The sequence below is a fragment of the Manacus candei genome, unplaced genomic scaffold (genome assembly GCF_025592945.1).
Source record: "Manacus candei isolate 608988 ecotype Guabito, Panama unplaced genomic scaffold, ASM2559294v1 h1tg000050l, whole genome shotgun sequence".
In the NCBI taxonomy this organism is placed as follows: Eukaryota; Metazoa; Chordata; class Aves; order Passeriformes; family Pipridae; genus Manacus; species Manacus candei.
In genome coordinates, this window is record NW_026138098.1 from 253,358 (window position 1) to 266,401 (window position 13,044).

Below are 13,044 nucleotides of genomic sequence, written 5' to 3' on the forward strand. Positions count from 1 at the left end.
TGCCAGCGCCGCCACGGGAAGCTGCTCCAGGTTCTCGCTGCAGGATCTTCAGCTTGGCTCCAGCTCTGGGATTTTCCAGCTCCACCCTCACACTCCCAATCCCAGTCCCCCAGCTGCTCCTCCAGACCCATAATTCCTATCCCAATTCCAAAATCACAAACCCAGCTCTATACTGATTTCAGCTCTACCCATCCAACTCACGTTCCTGCCCAACAATCCTTATTCCACAGCCACACAGATTTCAGCAACGCTGCCACAGGCCCTATCTCACAGGGATTGCTGTCATTCCTGCCCCAAGTGTTACAGTCCCAAGCCCAGAACCCAGCCCTACCCCAGCCCCTCAGTGATTTCAGCTCGAGACCCACAAGCTTTATTGCACTGCCAGCTCTGCTCTCTCAGCAGTAGCTCTGCATCTTGCCAGCGCCGCCACGGGAAGCTGCTCCAGGTTCTCCTGCAGGATCTTCAGCTTGGCTCCAGCTCTGCCACTTTCCAGCTCCACCCTCACATTCCAATCCCAGTCTCCCACTTCCCAATTCCTCACCCTCCCAATTCCCGTCCACCAGGTACTCCTCCTACCCCAGAACTCCTAGCCCAACTCCAAAGTCAAAACCCCAGCTCTAGACTCATTTCAGCCCTACCCACCCAGCCCATGTTCCTGCTCATCAATCCTTATTCCACAGACACACAGGGATTTCAGTGACGCTGCCACAGTCCTCATCTGAGCTCCAGACACCCTCCCAGCTCCAGAGACGCAATCCCAGCTCTATATGGATTTCAGCCACAGCCTCTCACTCCACATTCCCAATTAGAATCCCAATTCCACAGACACACAGGGATTTCAGCGACGGTGCCACAGGCCCTATCTCACAGGGATTGCTGTCATTCCTGCCCCAAGTGTTACAGTCCCAAGCCCAGAACCCATCCCTACCCCAGCCCCTCAGTGATTTCAGCTCGAGACCCACAAGCTTTATTGCACTGCCAGCTCTGCTCTCTCAGCAGTAGCTCTGCATCTTGCCAGCGCCGCCACGGGAAGCTGCTCCAGGTTCTCGCTGCAGGATCTTCAGCTTGGCTCCAGCTCTGGGATTTTCCAGCTCCACCCTCACACTCCCAATCCCAGTCCCCCAGCTGCTCCTCCAGATCCATAATTCCTATCCCAATTCCAAAATCACAAACCCAGCTCTATACTGACTTCAGCTCTACCCATCCAACTCACGTTCCTGCCCAACAATCCCTATTCCACAGCCACACACAGATTTCAGCAACGGTGCCACAGGCCCTATCTCACAGGGATTGCTGTCATTCCTGCCCCAAGTGTTACAGTCCCAAGCCCAGAACCCAGCCCTACCCCAGCCCCTCAGTGATTTCAGCTCGAGACCCACAAGCTTTATTGCACTGCCAGCTCTGCTCTCTCAGCAGTAGCTCTGCATCTTGCCAGCGCCGCCACGGGAAGCTGCTCCAGGTTCTCGCTGCAGGATCTTCAGCTTGGCTCCAGCTCTGCCACTTTCCAGCTCCACCCTCACATTCCAATCCCAGTCTCCCACTTCCCAATTCCTCACCCTCCCAATTCCCGTCCACCAGGTACTCCTCCTACCCCAGAACTCCTAGCCCAACTCCAAAGTCAAAACCCCAGCTCTAGACTCATTTCAGCCCTACCCACCCAGCCCACGTTCCTGCTCATCAATCCTTATTCCACAGACACACAGGGATTTCAGTGACGCTGCCACAGTCCTCATCTGAGCTCCAGACACCCTCCCAGCTCCAGAGACGCAATGCAGCCCTATATGGATTTCAGCCACAGCCTCTCACTCCACATTCCCAATTAGAATCCCGAGTCCAAACACACACAGATTTCAGCGACGGTGCCACAGGCCCTATCTCACAGGGATTGCTGTCATTCCTGCCCCAAGTGTTACAGTCCCAAGCCCAGAACCCAGCCCTACCCCAGCCCCTCAGTGATTTCAGCTCGAGACCCACAAGCTTTATTGCACTGCCAGCTCTGCTCTCTCAGCAGTAGCTCTGCATCTTGCCAGCGCCGCCACGGGAAGCTGCTCCAGGTTCTCGCTGCAGGATCTTCAGCTTGGCTCCAGCTCTGGGATTTTCCAGCTCCAACCTCACACTCCCAATCCCACTCCCCCAGCTACTCCTCTTACCCCAGAACTCCTAGCCCAACTGCAAACTCTCAATCCCAGCCCTATACTGATTTCAGCCCCAGCCTCTCACTCCACATTCCCAATTAGAATCCCAATTCCACAGACACACAGGGATTTCAGCGACGGTGCCACAGGCCCTATCTCCGCCCCACACTGATTCCTGCCCAGGTGTTACAGTCCCGAGCCCAGAACCCAGCCCTACCCCAGCCCCTCAGTGATTTCAGCTCGAGACCCACAAGCTTTATTGCACTGCCAGCTCTGCTCTCTCAGCAGTAGCTCTGCATCTTGCCAGCGCTGCCACGGGAAGCTGCTCCAGGTTCTCGCTGCAGGATCTTCAGCTTGGCTCCAGCTCTGGGATTTTCCAGCTCCACCCTCACACTCCCAATCCCAGTCCCCCAGCTGCTCCTCCAGACCCATAATTCCTATCCCAATTCCAAAATCACAAACCCAGCTCTATACTGATTTCAGCTCTACCCATCCAACTCACGTTCCTGCCCAACAATCCTTATTCCACAGCCACACACAGATTTCAGCAACGCTGCCACAGGCCCTATCTCACAGGGATTGCTGTCATTCCTGCCCCAAGTGTTACAGTCCCGAGCCCAGAACCCTGTCCCTACCCCAGCCCCTCAGTGATTTCAGCTCGAGACCCACAAGCTTTATTGCACTGCCAGCTCTGCTCTCTCAGCAGTAGCTCTGCATCTTGCCAGCGCCGCCACGGGAAGCTGCTCCAGGTTCTCGCTGCAGGATCTTCAGCTTGGCTCCAGCTCTGGGATTTTCCAGCTCCAACCTCACACTCCCAATCCCACTCCCCCAGCTACTCCTCTTACCCCAGAACTCCTAGCCCAACTGCAAACTCTCAATCCCAGCCCTATACTGATTTCAGCCCCAGCCTCTCACTCCACATTCCCAATTAGAATCCCAATTCCACAGACACACAGGGATTTCAGCGACGGTGCCACAGGCCCTATCTCCGCCCCACACTGATTCCTGCCCAGGTGTTACAGTCCCGAGCCCAGAACCCAGCCCTACCCCAGCCCCTCAGTGATTTCAGCTCGAGACCCACAAGCTTTATTGCACTGCCAGCTCTGCTCTCTCAGCAGTAGCTCTGCATCTTGCCAGCGCTGCCACGGGAAGCTGCTCCAGGTTCTCGCTGCAGGATCTTCAGCTTGGCTCCAGCTCTGGGATTTTCCAGCTCCACCCTCACACTCCCAATCCCAGTCCCCCAGCTGCTCCTCCAGACCCATAATTCCTATCCCAATTCCAAAATCACAAACCCAGCTCTATACTGATTTCAGCTCTACCCATCCAACTCACGTTCCTGCCCAACAATCCTTATTCCACAGCCACACACAGATTTCAGCAACGCTGCCACAGGCCCTATCTCACAGGGATTGCTGTCATTCCTGCCCCAAGTGTTACAGTCCCGAGCCCAGAACCCTGTCCCTACCCCAGCCCCTCAGTGATTTCAGCTCGAGACCCACAAGCTTTATTGCACTGCCAGCTCTGCTCTCTCAGCAGTAGCTCTGCATCTTGCCAGCGCCGCCACGGGAAGCTGCTCCAGGTTCTCGCTGCAGGATCTTCAGCTTGGCTCCAGCTCTGCCACTTTCCAGCTCCACCCTCACATTCCAATCCCAGTTCCCCAGGTGCTCCTCCAGCCCCAGAAACCCGATCCCAACTCTAAAGTCCAGATCCCTGCCCTAGACTGATTTCAGCTCTTTCCCCTTAGTGCACGTTTCCACCCATCAATCCCTATTCCACAGACACACAGATGTTTCAGCGACGGTGCCAGTGCCTGTCTCAATCCTACAGTGATATCTGCTGCAGTGCCTCAGTCCCTCTCCGTACTCCACAGTCCCTTTCCGAGCAGCACTCTCCCTATCCCATACCCAGACCCACAACCTTTATTTCTCTGCCAGCCCTGTTGTCACCTCCTGGTAAAGCTGCCGCACATTCCAATCCTAGCATCTTTCTTTTGTTAAAGGTCTGAGTTTTCCACCCCAGCTCTCAAGCCCACATTCCAGGCCAGGCCTGACTATTTTTATCCCAGCTCCATCCCTGCAGTACTTATGCCAGGTCCATGCTCCCTAAGCCAGCCCCACTCTTGTTCTGCCCACAGTCCTACCGTCTTTATGTCTCCACCAGTTCTGCTGCCTCAGCTCCAGGTTCTGCCTCAGCTTTCTGCTGCCTCTGCCTCAGCTTTCTGCTGCCTCTGCCTAAATCTTCTCCTGGGTGTCTCTGCAGCCCGGGGCTGTTGACAAGGTCACAAATCAGTCTTTGTCGTTCACTTAAATATCTCTAGGAGCTGTCCCACCCATCCCAACGGGAAGAGCAACAAAACAATAGAATAAACAATCAAGTAGTCAAAGATGAAAAAAAAAGTAAAATAAAATTATAATAGAATGAAACATCTTTTATTACTTTTCTGAGCTGTCCCACCCATCCCAACGGGAAGAGCAACAAAACAATAGAACAAACAATCAAGTAGTCAAAGATGAAAATAAAAGTAAAATAAAATTATAATAGAATGAAACATCTTTTATTACTTTTCTTTGTAATAATACTTTCAATACCAGCCGCACTGAGAGGCTGCATCCTAGTCCTTCTGGTTCGGGGGAGCACCCCTGAGCACGGGTCGCTCCCCCACTGAGCACTGACCAAAGCTGGCCGGCACAGCTGCCCGGGACACCGCCTGCCCAACGCCCTGCCTCGGCAGCTGTGGGGGACCGACCCCGGCTCCCCCTGGATCGGCAGCCGAGGGGGTGCTGCCCCATGGCTCCCCACCGCTCCCTGGAGCGGCAGCCGCGAGGGTCCCACCCTGGCTCACCGCCGCTCCTCGGCCCAGCGGCCGCGCCGATACCGGGCCGCTCCCGCCGCTCCAGCGCCGCCCCAGCCCCGCCGCCGAACTGCCCCCACCGCCCCCCGCCCACGCCCTTTATAGCCGCGGCCCGCACAGCCCCGCCCCCCTCGTGCCAGCCCAGCCAATCCCAGCGTCCGGCAGCGTCCGGCCCCGCCAATCCCCGCCTGCCCGTTCCCGCCCTGCCCGTCCCCAAGAACGCCGCTGTCCCCTCAGGCCCCGCTCCCAGGGGCCGCTCCGCTCCCGCCCGCTGCCCGCCTCCCTCCCCTTCTCCCGGGAGAACTCCGGGACGGGACGGGACCGCGGACCTCCCGCCCGCCCTTCCAACAGCGCCTGCGGGTGCCGCGGCAGCGCAGGCGCGGCTCCGCCGGATCCCGAAGCAAAAGCGCCGAGAGCGGCGCCTGAGGGGAACGCGGGGGGCGAGGTGGAGAGGGGGGGGCTCCGCGCCGCGGCTGAGCGGGCAGAGCTTGCTCGACCGCGGCCCCATTGAAAGGGCCGCCGCCGCTCCCGCCCCCTCCCCGCCTCCTCCCCGCCTCCCGGAAGAACTCCCAGACGGGACGTGAGCGCGGAGCTGTGCCACCCGCCCTCCCTGGTCCCAACAGGGCCTGTCGGGGGCTGCGGCAGCGCAGGCGCGGCTCCGGAAGCAAAGGCGCCGGCACCTACAGCGCCTGAGGGGAACGTGGGGAAGGGGGGCGGCGCCGCGACGCGGCTGAGCGGGCACAGCTTACGGGACCGCGGCCCCATTGAAAGGGCGGGCTACGATTGGACGGAGCGGAGAAAAGCGGGCTGGGAGTGGCGGGCCGGGATCGGACCTGCACGTCGGGAGCCACAACCTCCCGGAGAGAGCGGCCCCTGTGCCCAAGACAGGCCACATGCCTGGAGCGGCAGCCGCGGGAGTCCCGCCCCAGCTCACCGCCGATCTCGCCCCGGCTCCCGCCGCTCCAGCGCCGCTTCCACCTCCGCCGCCGCTTCCACCTCCGCCGCCGAACTGCCCCCCCCGCGCCCCCTCCCCCGCTATTTATAGACCGCGGCCCGCATAGCCCCGCCCCCCCGTGCCAGCCCCGCCAATCCCCGCCCGCCCGTTCCCGAGAACGCCGCTGGCCCCGCAGGCCCCGCTCCCGGAGCCCCTCCCGCCCGCTCCCCGCCTCCCTCCCCTTCTCCTGGGAGAGCTCCCGGACGGGACGTGACCGCGGAGCTGCCACCGCCCTTCCGTGGTCCCAGCAGCGCCTGTGGGGAACGGGGAGACGGTGCCGCGCGGAGGGGCCGCGCCGCGGCTGAGCGGGCAGAGCTTGCGGGACCGCGGCCGGATTGAAAAGGCGGGCTGTGATTGGACGGCGCCGAGAAAGGCGGGCCGGGATTGGCGGGCCAGACGCTGCCTCGGGCCCGGATTGGCGGGGCTTAGAGCCCGCGGGGCCGCGGCCGGCGGGAGGTGCTCGGGTGGTCGGGCGGCGGGACGAGGCCCTTCCCGCGGCTCCGTGGCCGCCCCGGGTCCCGCCCCCGGGACCCCGTCCCCTGCCCCGCCCCTTGGTCGGGCTGCACCCCCGGGGTCCCGGCCCCAAGGCCCCTGCAGAGCCCCTCGGGGAGCCCCCCACCGGCACACGGGGCGGTTCCGGGTCGCGAAGGCGGACGGTGCGGCATGGGGGACCGGGGAGCAGTGGCGATGTGGTGGGCCGGGAGTCGGCGGTGGGGAGCGGGGAGGACGCAGAGCGGCAGTGCGCCTCTGACCGCCTCTCCCCACGCAGCAGTTCTGCTTCTACGGGGACTTAGACTGCCCCGACTGGGCTGAGATCAGCTCCCTGGCCGAAATCTTTTAAGTGCCCGCCCCCACCCCCATCCCCCTGCCCGCCCCAGGTCCGCTGCCCACCCTCCTTCTCCTGCGCAGTCCCTGCTGCTGCTGAAGTTCAGCGCTATTTCAGTACTTGTTCTAATTGTGCTTCTGAAAAAAAGCTAGAATCGGGATAGCCAAAGCAACATAGAAAGTCTATTCCATCTTCAACTACATTACAGGGCAAAGGAAATAAGTGATCCTACCCATCAGTGGAACAGGGGAAGAATGAAGATTAAGTCTGTGAGCTATAGAAGAGAAAAATCACACTGTAACAACTTAGAACATTGCTCCAAGACCACAGTCACAGGAAAAGGTTAGAGAGCCAGGGGCAGAAACTGTAAGGCCAAAAAGATGATGGACACATCTGTGCATCAATCAGGTTCAGAGGTCACTGCATGCCCCAAGCCTAACGAGTTCTCTGGTTTATGTGTGTTATACACCTATTAATTACTTGAATAGAAAATTTACAATTGAACTTTCACAAAGGTTACAGAGTGATATCCCTGCACTGACCATTGCAGCTGAGCTTCTGCTACAGATTCTGACACGTCAGGTGACTGAATGTTTGCTTGTTTTCTAGGCTCTCCTTACAGTCCATCCAGGTCATGAAATACAGAGGGGATTTCTTGAGAGGCAGCTTTTAGACCTCATTCCCTTACCTTCATGGTCAATGCCATCAGCGTCACTCTCCCTCTCTTCTTGCTCTTCATCGAGAGTTCCTCGTGTTAGTATTAGCTCAGAGGGACCCATTGCAGAAGCATCAGGTCCTTGAAGGGAACAGAAACGGCTGTACACAAACCAGCTTGCTAAAGGTAAGGTTTCTGTCTGCACAGAAACCCAGCAATGAACACCTGCTCTAAGGGGACAGAAAGCTGCTTGTGGATCCCAGACACAGGACAGACTCCATCAGCACCTACTCGCCTCATCTAAGGAACAGTGCAGCCAACAGCAGAGCTTTCTCACATTCTGATCTGACTGTTTCGCCTTTTCTAAAGTATTTCATTATTTCTAGTAGGTCCACTGCTTTAGCTACACAGTGGGGTTTCTTCCAAACCTGTGACTGACACAGAAGAGCTGAGTGTGACCAATCCCACAGGAACTAAAGCCCCACTCCTCTAACATGGAGCTGCTTTCACACTTCTGCTGTGAGGATAAAGAAGCACTGTACTACTTCACAAGGCAAACTCTTCAGAAAACTTCTGCAGTAACCTTTATCCTCCTGGGGAGGTACCTGCCAGTGTGCTGCCCTGCACACACACACTGCCCATGTCCTTCCACAAGTGTTCCAGCTGCTCTCTCTTTTGCTTATTTTGAGCTTTCTCCCGTAGACAAAGATTTCCATGTGGATTCTGAGAACATTTAAAACATCAGGAGAAGAGAAACCTCACCCAAACCCAGCAGCCTGTCCCCCAGTCAGAGAGCAGAAGTCACTATGCAGGTCTTGCATTTCAACTCAGGTTACACAGAACTTCTGACTAAGCATGGAAAGCAACCTCCAGTCAGGTGGGATTCTAGGACATTTTCTAGGACATCTAGGTGGGATTTTAAGCAGCACCGGGAAGCCAAACTCTGTGTAGCTGTGCCTGCAGAGAACTGTCCTTTGGACAGCCAGAACTCAAGGTGAGCAGAGCTACTGATTTTGGCACTGCAATTCAGTCTTTCTTACTAAGTCAAACTAGTGCTCTTCACTGGTGCAGGAAGATACAGGGATAGTCTCAACAAACCCCTTTGGAAATTTATTTTTAAGAACTCTCTATCCATCTGAATGGAAGACACAATCTTATTTCCCAATCATTTTCACACAATTAGCTCAAATATTAGCACTAAACCAGTGAGCAACATCTGTTTTACAAAAAAAAAGGCAAATGGTGGACTCCTTCAGGACAGGAGTTTTCCCACAGTGAGTACAACTAGTAAATGAAATGTTAGACCCTCTCAACATAAAGGCAATTGTGTGCATAAAAGTGACCCAAGACACACTGTTCAGGTGTAAAACAGCTAAAAACACTTACCAGTGTTTTTCTCAGGCGCTCGTATTCTGGACGATACTCTCTGAAAAGGTGAATAAAGGGAGTGCATTCAGTCTGAAAAACACATGATTTGTATTGCAGAAGGATCATCCTGGAGGCTTAGTTTTACTCAAAAAAAAAAGTTTTCTCTAGGCTTTCATGTTTGAGAGACATTTCAGAAAGACTAACAGTACTTTTTTCCCCAGATTTGGATTCTGAAACCAATGGATGCAAAATCAATGAACATACTTCATTAAAACAGCAACAATTCAAAACTTGGTATGGAATTACAAGAAAAAAATTACTTCACAGATTTGCTGGCACAGATAGCTTTTACTTTTTCACGGAACAGCACAAAAATTCATCTCTGAATAGTTCCTTTTTACTGCTGCTTTTTATGCTGATACTGGACACCCTAAGCTACCTTGGCTATGGCAACTGTGCACTCCTCCAAATCAAAGGAGCAGACTCATGAATCAGGACCTTCAGGAAGTGGTCACTGGGTCGCGGACCAGAAGTTATCCCCTTACCTCTCCTATTCATCTACAGCTTTAGAAAGCTGGGTAAAAAACTCACCCAGTCCTGTGCCAAGCACTGCAGAAACACCAACCACCTGGAAAAGAAAACACACCAGAACTAGAGAGTAACTGAGCCAGATTCTTAATACAGAAAAAAAAACAAAATAAAAACAAACAAACAAACAATCCCCCACAAGACAACAAAAAAATCAACACCACCGAAAAACCCAACAACAACAAATAACTACTAATCTAAACCTAACAACAGCCATTTAATCAGCACAGTGGCCTAAGAGTGGGCAGTAACACTTCTGCTTCTGTCCAGCCCGCTTTCAAACTCTTCCTCCACTTGCTGCTCATGTTTGTTACTTCTGCTTTTTGGTTGTCGGTGATTTTCTGTTTGGTGAGTTGTTGGGGTATTTTGGGGGGTGTTTCTTTGGGGAAGGAGGTTTGTTTGGTATTTTTTAACACTGTAGGGCAATTCAAAAGAAAGGTCAAATCTTTCTGCTGTTTACTTGTTTATTGTTAATAACCCAAGTTCTCATTCTGCATCTAGGGTTATAAGTGGTTAGCAAGTATCAGTGTACTAGAATTAAAGTGCAAAAGAGACAACAAGAACTGACCTTTTGGCTCTGAAATAGTCTAATACTTTTTATTTAGCCAAAGCACATTTAAAAGGTCCCCAGAACAGCAAGAGAGGGAGAATTTAATCAGTTGCTATGACAATACATTCAAAATGCACATCTACTTTCTAATTTCAACTTGTCTCTCATTACACTTCTGGCCATTTGTTCTGCTTGTATTAAATCAATTCTCTAAAAATACCTTGAATTAAGACTATTACCAGCCAGAATCCTACATCCTCTAACGAAAATTCTCCCTCTTTTTCATAGGCAAGACAGTCTCAACTACTGACTTCCAAATGGAAGACCTTTCCCAACACAGCCTTGCATTTGATCATTAATACAGTAAATATGCAGACAGCTCTCCAAAAGATTTTAAGCATTAAGGCTAGGCACTGTGCCAATATATATAAATATTTATACTTTCCCTGCACTTCAGTACAAGCTGCCTTTTACTCCGTAATCCTCTTCATAGGACCTGCTCTCCATCCAGTGCTCCAACAGTCCTGACAGGCAGATAAATATGACCTGATCAGCAAATAAGGAACAGGAAGTATGTTAGTTCTGTATATGGGACCACTACAATCCCTTTTGAAATTCTGTATATTGTTCCACACAGGACAGTTACAATATTTTTGTTTTGGCTCTGTTATCATTATCTACATGAATGGAATCATTTTGTTCCTGTAATATCCACACAGCTGAGAAGGCTTGCTTTTTCTTTAGTAAAAGCTGATAACAAACCATCAGCTAAAACTTTTAGCACAGACTATGGGATCATTAACAGCCTCCAATGTATAGTGTTGTCAGAGAAACAATTTGTCCTCTCAAAACCTGGTTGAGTGGAAGAACAATCTTCTTCTTGCACAAGCAAATATAAAGGGGTTTTTTGTTCATTTATTTGTTTTTGAGATTCTTTCCCTTCTTCCTATGTAGTACATTGCCCAACTGTACTTGACACTTTCGGAACAAGGAAAATTACCTCAGGTGGGAAATGCTGCAGCAAAGAACACTGCCTCTTACCAGCCTATCTGAGCTTTCATCTTGTGATTAATCACAGTTCAATATTAAATTATTCAGGCTGCCATTCAGTGTGACAAGCTGCAGTGTGACCTCAACACAGGTCATCAACAGATTACAGTTCAAAAGGGCAGTGCAAAGCCCCTTTACAGAAGGGCAGAATGGTGGGGGTTGGACAATACCTCTGGAGATCATCTAGTCCAATCTCTGCTGCTCAAAAAGAGGGATGAGGTAGAATAGGTTGCTCACGACTTTGCCTGAGCAAAAGTGTTTTAAGCATCTCCGGGGATGGAGACTCCACAATTTCTCTGGACCAGTCCAGACGAGGACTTCTTAAGTTATTGTTTTCAGTGGGAAGGTAGGGACAGAAACAAGCGATCCCAAAACTTCAAACCCATCCCCACAGCGGTCCAGAGCAGCTCGAGCCCAGGCTCCTGCCTTCCCAGGGCCGGGCCCTTCTCTCTGCGGGGCACCCACCAGCCGGGCACTGCCCTGCCCGGCGGCCCCGAGCGCTTCAAGTGCCGGCCCGGCCAACGCCTCGCTCTGCGCAGGCGCCGCTACCAAAATCACTCCCAAAGAGACACAGCAACCAAAGCAGAGGGACTGCACTCCCAGCTTTTCTTACCTGCAGGCACACACAGCACAGCACGTTGGACATAAAAGCCACAGGGTTAGTCCTGCCAGAGGCGTCCCACGGCGACCGAAGGGAAAGAGGCAGCCTGGGAACACGGAGTAAAAGACACCTTAATTAGGACTACACTGAGCCATAGCCAGGTCATTCCCACAGACAGCTTCACCGTCCAGTCCCACAAAAAGCACTGACCTCCCAGGGCCTCAGTTAGGATGGCTCCTGACGCTGACACCTCCGTTTGCCCCGGGGGGTCAAGAATAACATGCCTGGGAAGAAGTCACCCCCAACAACAAAAAGGGAAAATTAGTGAAGCACGGGGTCCTCTTCTGACTAGATTGCCACCAGCATTCCAGAGCAGATGACACGACTGTTCTGTTACAGACGAGAAAAGCCTGTTCTCCCAAACAAACAGCGAGGAGATTTATGGGCACGCCTGAAAATCTCCTGTGAGGAACTTTTTGTAACTAAGGAGCAGGTGCTATCTTGAGTTGAAGGCATCAATTTGACAAACACTTAGGACAGCAAACTCTTCAGCAGAGCAATTAACTGCTGCCTATTTGAACAGCAGGGGAGAGAAAATGACAGTCTAATAGAAGACAAGAAAAGCAGAACTGGAATCAGCAGACTTTTCTTCCATCTCTCCTGAGAAAGTTGTGTTTCTCTGTTCTAATAATTCTATGCCCTTTTCTACATGAAACTTAGAGCAAGGCTGAAAAAACAACTAGAAAACACGGAGAGAAGCTTTTTAGAATTTCACGTGATTTTCCCAAACCGATGCCAGAAAAGCAGAACTCGGTAGAATGTACTCACCTCGAGGCCTTTGGTCTTTTCTTCCATAAGCTTCGTCACCTGATTGAAAAAGCAGAGTAGACTCGGTATTTAGGCTCCCAACAGGAAAACTTCCCCTTCATTTCCTAAAAGAAACTACATTAATCTGCACAGCTGCAGGCGCGTCTCCAGCTGTTAAAGCCTTTCAGCTTTTCGGAGGGTGAGAATGCTCTGCTAAGGAAGGCTGAAAACTGCTCGGAGCCTGCACAGGTCCAAGAGCCCCTTGATTTTGTCTGTGTTCCAGTCCCGGGCTAAAGAAAGGGCAGAAGAAGCGCAGTTGTTCCTTGCCTCTTCCCTAAGAGGTTCGGCCAGGTGCTGGGCCAGCCCGGGCACTCCGGGGGAAGGCCGGCAGTGCCCAAGCAGCGCCGCTTTGCCAGGGGCGTCGCTTGCAAGAGCGCCGCCGAGCGCCGGGCCCTGCCTCACAGTCGCCGCCTGGCGGACACGGCCGGGAGCGGCACTGCAGCCGCGCGCCCCCCCCCCCCCCCCCCCCCTTGGCGAGACCCGCGGCGCCTTTCGCGCGTACGGGCCTTTCTTCCCTAAAACCTGCCCTTCCCTAGGAAAAGCTGAGCAGTTCACAGAG

The 13,044-nt window shown here is 53.4% G+C and overlaps 1 long non-coding RNA gene across 1 annotated transcript; it reads right to left on the reverse strand.

Annotated features, from left to right (window-relative positions):
• Positions 1-7,157: 7,157 nt before the first annotated feature.
• Positions 7,158-9,546, reverse strand: LOC127477233 (uncharacterized). The gene is made up of 3 exons (XR_007906895.1): positions 9,421-9,546; positions 8,848-8,919; positions 7,158-7,602 (listed from the first exon to the last, which is right to left on the reverse strand). It is a non-coding gene; the product is annotated as an uncharacterized LOC127477233 (long non-coding RNA).
• Between the last annotated feature and the right edge of the window lie 3,498 nt (positions 9,547-13,044).